Source organism: Primulina huaijiensis, chromosome 10, assembly GCF_012295235.1.
Source record: "Primulina huaijiensis isolate GDHJ02 chromosome 10, ASM1229523v2, whole genome shotgun sequence".
Taxonomy (NCBI): domain Eukaryota; kingdom Viridiplantae; phylum Streptophyta; class Magnoliopsida; order Lamiales; family Gesneriaceae; genus Primulina; species Primulina huaijiensis.
The window spans coordinates 16,937,722-16,946,580 of NC_133315.1; positions in this window are offsets into that span (position 1 = coordinate 16,937,722).

The window sequence follows — 8,859 nt, forward strand, 5'->3', positions numbered from 1 at the left end:
GAGGCGGGTATGGGGCGGGTTTGGCTAAAACCAAGACCCGCCCCATGAAGAAAACTTTGACCCATTACCCGCCCCACCCGGTTAAATATTCTTCGGACCCGCCCCACCCCGTATACGAAATGGGGTTGGGTAGACCCGTGAGACCCGAATTTTTTTAAAATGGAAACAATAATCTTCTTATCACATAACTGAATTATAAAACAAACAAGCCTCTAAATACAACACAATAAAAAAACAAATTCATGTCTTCGACCACACTTAATAATAACAAACAAAGTATTTTCACGACATAATGAATTACATAAAAAAAAAGTTATGAGATCTCCAAAAAAAAGTCTTGACATCCCCAAAAATAAGTCATAACAGAACTTAAACAGATCAATATAAAATAATCGAGTAAGCAATATTTCATACTCATTCTTCATGATCATCTTCCTCTTCATCAATAATGGTGGGACAAGTTAGAAAATTACTTGAATAATTACATAGAAAATTAAAGAGAGAAAGTACATTGAAAAAATAAAACTGTAATTTAAACATCAAATATAATTCGTATCTTCGTATAAATACATACAAGCCTCCAGCTCCAAAATCGCCACCACCTAGAATTCTATCCTTCTTTCAAAATCGACTCGAATCCGTTGGTTATATTGTAATCAAATCTCAATTGTGAGCATCTCACTAAATCCAATTGATTCTTATACAACACCAAAATGAAAAACATTACGTAATGGATTGACTAATAAATCAAGTTTTTAGTACATACTCACCTGGTGATCAGCGGTGGTCAGATGGCCGCGGTGCTGCCTGCTTATGATGGCTGAAGAAATGAAAGTGAGAATATGTGGGAGAATCAAAGATGTCTATAGTTGAGCCTTGAGGTGGGCTGCTAAAAAAAGGAAAATTAATAAAACTAAAACCCTAGAGTATTTATATTCACATATATGGGACGGATATGAGGCGGGTATTATAAGACCCATGACCCACCCCATATCCAGACGGGTCTGAAAAATTGGACCTGAGACCCGTCTCATGACCCATTTAATATGCCCCGGACCCATTGACATTCCTAAGTAAAATTAGCTAGTCAACCGTAATTAATTATAATCAGTGTTTTCAAAAGCAGGTCGACTGGTTTGACTGAATCAAAGAGAACCAATCATAGGTATCGAAACACCCTAAAAATTGTTTTAGTGATCAAAACCGATCGAACCGGATATAAATATATAACTATAATTGCTATTTTGAATATATATGTGTATATCGTTATTTAGGTTCTAAATTTTAGTAAATAATTTTTTTCGTATATTTATATACATCTTATAAGTATGTTTAGATTTTAAACTTGATAACTTTATCTTTTTTTATTATTTATATACATATTTAAAACATTTATAATTTAAAATATATTGTATTATTATTTTATATAACCGGTTAAATTGTTTTTCAAACTAATCCGGTTTGATCACCGGTCCGATTATGAAACATTGATCACAATAAAATAATATATATAGTATATATAAACTAAAAACATACTGATTAGAAGTCTGAGTAACTATTTTTTTCATGAAAAGATTTATAAAAATTTATGTAAATTCCGAAACTATTTAACTATCCATTTTTTTAACGGCTGCGGAACCTAAAAATTATAATTAAATAGATTCGGAAAAGAATTAAATTTATAATAATTTTTTTAAAAAAATACGTTAAATGACATGATGAATAATAAATTTTTTTCAAAAAAATACATGAGGAATAATTTTGCCTGTGTACCAGTCATTCTAGCCATTTGGAGGAAGAGCAGTGGAGGGCATTCAAGTAATAAAAGTGGAACATTATTGGTGTATCGTCTGAAGATGGATGGAAAAGGAAATAGGAATAGTGACAAAAATGGATAAATTTACAGAAATGTCCAATCCAAGAGTGCCGGGGACCACAGTGGAGATTTTTAAAAAAATGATAATGGTGCAATGGGTTATGTTTGTCTTTTTAATCGACGAAGTTTTAAAATTAAAAAAATAAAGAATTATATATTCTCTGCGGAAAAAAAATAAAAAAATGTTTCTTGTCATTATTAGCATATAAACTATATAGTTTTCCAAACTAATATTGATATTTTTCCAAATAATAAGTATCTTGTAATACGATCTCACGGATTTTTATTCGTAGATGGATTTACTTGTTCATATTTACTATAAAAAATAATATTTTTTCATGAGTGGTCCAATTAGAATATTTGTCTCATAAAATTGATCCGTGAGACCGTCTTACAGGAGTTTTTGTGTTTTTCAAAATACACTTAATTAGTTTCAGTAGATTATGTTTTCCTAGTGTTTGATACAATGATAGACGTAAATTAATTTTATTTATTTAGATAAATTATATTTTTTTATATATAAAAAAAACTATAAAGAATAAAGCATACAAAGTAAGTCTGTTAAGGCCCACGAGCTGTCGAGAAGACAAACCAGGCTCAGTTTTCATATCCGTAATATCCCTTTATTACCTTAGTCCAAATTTTCAGCCCAATAAATTTAACTTTATTTTTAGTGCTTTGATAGGTATGGTAAAACGGGCTATCGGGTGGGCCGATTCTCATGAACCGTAACAAGCCATTAAGCCGGGTTCAGTCACTCCAATTTCATCTGTATTGAGGACATCTAAAAATTACGCTAAAATTTTAAATTGATACATTCTAACATATGTAGGATTGCTATGAAATAAAGCAAAATACTAACCAAAATGTAATGTAAATTCAATATATTAAAAGATTACGACCTATTTATAAGTATAAAAAATTATTAGATATGGTAAATATGATATTACAAGTAAAAGATCTGTCAAATTATCACTCCTTGAAACTTTAGAAAAGTTAGATCAAATCCTCTCGCTACAATAGCCAGCTCTGTCACATTTGCTTTTGCTCATTAAAAATTGCTTGTTTCGAAAGTCATACAAGATGGTGACGACTCCTCTACATCCACACAATTTTTACATGACAAAAGCCACACATTTTTTCTCCCCTTTAATTAATTCTAATTGATTTATAGTTAACTACCATTTCGATTTCGATCACGATGACTAAACTATAACCTACCATAGATTTTAAACCCCATAATCAATTTTTTTTGTGATAAATTATGATATTGAAAGTTTAATATCTTAAATCGCACAACATCACAAACATCACGTTTCGATTGCTCTACCAAGAACAACCATGAATGAACTTAATGGATGAGCTTTATCCATATAAAATCGTTTCAATATCTTTTCTGTTTAAGTTGATTGATGAATAAAAATTCTATCTGCAATATGTTCATTTTTAAGCCAAAACAAAAATTTGTTTTTGGTTAAATCTTTTGTCTCAAATTCCATTTTCAAGACATCAAAATTTCAAATAATATTTAAACCATCAAACATATACATCAATAATGACAAAATTTTGAAATCATTTCTTTGAATAAAAACATGTGGACATATTTGGATCATTTTTAGCCTTCTTGCAACAAATAGTCGCTTATATCATATGCGTTCAGGTTGTTTTGATATATATAAGGATCTTTCCATTTTAATGGAGTAAACATTTTTACCATTTGAATCAAATGCTTCTCCATAAAAAGCATTTCAAGTATTTCTTGAATATCCATACAAGTAAGATATCTGAAGGGAAATATATTTTCTTTATTGATATGATTTCTTATCTTATAATATCCCTAATATTATTATTCCTTGTTGATATGATATTTAATATTTAATTATGATTTTATCTTTCTAGATAATTATGTTAAGATTTTATTGTGATATAATATCTTACTTAAATTTAATTTCCTTCTTGATAAGATTATGTGGAATATTGAGTTTTGCTTTCTAGATATTATATTTATGATAAAGATCTTCTAGATATAATATTTATGATAATGATTTAATGAGATATGGTATTAATGTTTATAAAGAGTTTATTTCTAATTAAACTCTTACTTTCCTTGTGAAATATATTTCCTTGTGGAGATAAAGAAAAAGTCTATAAATAAGAGAAACAAGGACATTGTTGTGTGTGCTTGGGAGTTTTCGTGGGAGAAGAGAAGAGAAGAGAGAAGAGTTATTTTCGTGAGAGAGTTTTAGTGAGAAGTTTTTCATGAGATAGTTTTTCGTGGAGGTGATTTTCGTGGGAGTTTTTAGTGAGAGGATTTTCGTGGAGCTAGTTTTTCGCGGTGGGGAGATTTTCGTGGGAGCTTCTTCGATCTATTGCTATTTGTTTTCACTCTTCGTTTGAAAGTTTTCGTGACTGCATATTGTGTGCACTTTTGCACGTCGTGGGTTTCAGAGAAAAACATCTTACAAAGACGTTGCTGTTGTGAAGAGTGCAGATACCACGTGTTGCCTTGAATGTTGCCAACATCTTCAGACAACTTCCGTAACGAAGTTGACTGAAGATCGTGTTTCGTTGATTTTGCTTTTGGGCTTACGTTTTTGCTTTCTTGTTTACGTTTTATTATTGTTGGTTATTTTTGAAAGCATTTGTTTTCTCAAAGTATTAAGGAAATTGATTTTCGTGGAGATCACTAGTGATAGGTTTTTGTTTAAACGATTTGGTTTTCTAGTGATTTATTTTTGTCATAAGGCACCGCACAAGTATTTATACTTGTGCATATTTAATCTTGTGCATATTTAATCTTGTCCATCTAGTTATTTAACACCGATTTGTGTTACAAACTTTAAATTTCCGCTGCATATTGTCCGAGATATTGTAACATCTGGCACAACACCTAAATATGATAAAACACAAATTCACGATTTTACATCCTAGTCTGATATTTTTATTACTTCTAGTATCTGTCGAACAAAATAATTCTTACAATATCAAAACGTAATTGCATTCATTGCGGGAGAGAATGTACCTTCATAATCAATATCAGATCTTTGAAAAACATCTTGTGCTACACCAATCGAGCTTTATATCTAATCTCTTAATTTTTCTAATTGTATTTTTGTACAAAGAACCATTTGTAAACAACGAGAATTATTCTTTTTAATGTTTGGACCACAGGTCCCAAAACCTCATGTATTACCGATGTGTTTAACTCTTCTTTCATTGTACTTTTTCAACTTGGTCAATCATATCTATTACGACATTCATCAACAGATTTAGGATCTAGATAATCATTTCATTAAAAACATCAAATGTCACATTATATTATAACTTATTGTCGACAATAATTTATGTTTTATTTAAAATTTTCTCTATTTTGACATAATTTATTGAAATCTCTTCATTGTGAGGTAGTTGAACTTCATTGTGAGGTAGTTGAACCTCTCCAGGAGTTTGATCATCAATTTTTTCAAAGTTATCAATCAATGAATCAGATATCTTGATATGAGCAATTTTATTATTTGCTCCTTTTCTTTGTCCCTGGACCCAATTAGTGTACCGTGCTTGAGTCGAGTAGTTGACTCGAAACTTGACGGTTTTATGAGAATATCAATATGTGCTGGAGTATTAGCATATGGTTTATATGACTTAGTTACTCTTTTCACATGATCAAATTCATAGGTAATTTATTGCAATATTTTGCTAATTGACTATTCTTTGAACTTCAAGTTCATAATTATTTGTTCGATAATAAAAAATGAATGCAGTGATGCATTCCAAATCAATTACCTTGAAGATTTTAAATTTTCTCATTTTAATGTTGGAAGTTTAGTTTTATCAAAATGTCAATTGACAAATCGTGCTGTAAAAACATCTCTGCAGCTGATTCTAAATATTTGATAATCGAAGGATAATCAAATCCAACATATATTCTCAATCTTCTTTGAGTGTCCATTTTACTACGTTGTGGTAGACAAATTGGGACATACACTGCACATCCGAAAATTTTTATATGGGAAATATTAGGCTCTTTGCCAAAAGCTAATCGTAAAGGAGATAATTTTTGGTAACAAGTTGGACTAACACGCGTAAGTGTTGTTGCATGTAAATTAACATGTCCCCAAACAGATATTGGGAGTTTTGCTCTCATAATTAATGTTCTAACTATTAATTGAATATGTTTAATCAATGATTCGGCTAAATCATTTTGTGCATGAACATGAACAACATAATGTTCAACATTTATCTCAATTGACATACAATAATCATTAAAAATCTGGGATGTAAATTCATCAGCATTATCAATACAAATCAGTTTAATATCATACTCTGGAAATTGTGATCTTAATTTAATAATTTGAACCAAAAACATTGCAAACACCAAGTTGTGATTAGATAACTAACATACATGTGACCATCTCGTAAATGCATCTCATTGATAAATAAAATTAGTCTCTGCACGATTTTTCTTTTCAAAAAATGATGTTTGGTAAAGATCAACAAGATGTTTGGTGTACGGTAAATATGATACTAATGTCTTTTTATTCCACATTTATAACACTCATTTTTTGAATTATTGTATTTACTATTTTGATCACTTTCGACTTTATTCTCTTTGTCACTACCTCACTTTTGAGAACTTGTATTCTTTTGATTGCCATTATTATAACCATCATAATAATAATGAGTCTTTCCATGCCCACAGCCATAATGATGAAAGTGTCCTCGACCGCACCCACGACCATATTTGGTCTTATTTTGTTTTAATTTCTCATCATGCATTGAATGTGCTATGAAAAATAGCAAGGTTCTAAAAAGCGTGAAGCGCCCCGAAGCGCGGATGTCGAGCTCCAAGCTTTTCAAGCTTAAGCGAGATTAGCACAAGCTTAAGCGTGAAAAAGCGTTTTTATCTTTAGTGTAATTGTAATTATCTCAAACCAATAAATAGATAAAATAATACATAAATATGATAAATTTAAGTCTGATGCATTGATTATCATATTTACAGAAGCATAAAAATCTCAAAATTACAATCTTTATTTGTTTTTGCAACTAGACCACATTAAAAATGTTAAATATTTGTCAAATCATTATCAGACACGCTGAATCATAATTAAAATTAAAAAATAAACATCTAAATTATAAACCTAATTTATTATTTTAAAATAAAAAGACATACCTTCAAAATAAAAAAATAAATAGATTTGATTAATTGTGCTTAAATACGTTTAATTAAACGTTTTAATTGCGCTTAATTCGATCAAACTACAATTTGACTGCTTTTTTCCGCTTTCTCCGAAGCGAGGCGTTTTTGCCGAGCTTCAAGCTTAAGCGCGCTTAAGCGAGGCTTAAGCGAGATTTTTAGAACACTGAAAAATAGAGTATGCTTTTTTTTTTCCTAACAAAACATCATCAGTTATTTTTCTTTATGTAATTTCAATTGTGAACTGATGTGAAATAACACATAATTATATTCACTTACAAACTTAAAATATTACAAGCGCGAGTGCATCAAGTCGTAACGAGCTTTTGGGAGAATTACCGTCTTTTGATGGCTATCTATTTCTTTCCAGTTTTTTTCTAAAGATTGACTAGAATCTTTACCACCAAATATTCATTTTTCAAACCATCATGAAAATGGTGATGAAAGAATATCATAGCCTTTGCACGAGCTTGAAGTGATTTATTATTTTTATCTTTGATGATATTTCCAATGCCCAAAGCATCTATATGCATTTCACATCTAGTATCTTGAATAAATAATTATTGTTGGAGATATCAAGAGCGAAAAATTTAAGTTTTGAGATATTCGACATGATGAAATCCATAAAACGTTGCACATTAAAAATCACGTAATATTTATCAATAAACAATAAAGCAAAATTTACATGAGATAATGCAATAAACATAATTTAAAACAAAATAATTACGTGATTTGCATCATATTCGTGTAATGACCATGCTTCGATTTGAAAAGTTTATAAGAAATATATTTTATGATACATACTACCCGTTGATCACAATGTGCATATAATTAATTAATTAATTAAAAGTGGATATGTATTGAATAAAAAACACGAGCGGTGATGGTTGGCGGCGTGAATCACAATGAATATGTATCATAAGGCGGTGATGGATTTTTCAAAGTAAAATAAAATAAAGTAAATTCTTGATGATATTATAAAATAAAATACTAATCAAAATATGATGTAAAGATTATGGGTGTTCATAGCACGGTTCGATTCGATTTTCGATTTTTTATTTCGGTTTTACAAATATATAATCCGATATCTGAAACATTTTTCTTCGGTTCGGTTTTCTACCGAAATGATTCGGTTGTTTCGGTTTTGATACAATTATTTAAATTAATAAGATAAATATATTGTAAAATATAAAATGTTATCTTTTACGTGATTTCTTAGTAAAAAAAATTTAAATATAAAGTCTAAATAAATTACATAAACAACAATCAACTAAATATTATTCAAAATAATTCATTATTCACTGATATCATCTAAAAAAATATATAATAAAAATAAAATTATGAATTTAATGAAATTTCGGTTTTTTCGGTCGGTTCGGTTTTGACATTTATAATCTGAAACCGAACCAAATAAATTTCGGTTTTAACATTTCTATCCGAATTATAAAATTCGATTTTCGGTTCGATTCAGTGTTCGTTTTTTCGATTTTTTCGGTTTTATCCGAAATTTGAACACCCCTAATAAAGATAATATCAAAGAGATTATATGAGTGATCTATTTATAGGTACAATAAATTTTTAGATATTGTAAATATGATATTATAAGGTGAATATTTATCAGATTTTGACCACGATTTTGTCCATCAGACAAATATTTGATTATTTTGACATCCATAATATCAAAAAAATATCTTATATTCATTACTTACCAAAAAAATACACGTAAACGTAATTTCTTTCTTTTGTCTAACCATAACTTCGGTATATTTATAATGTTATAACATTT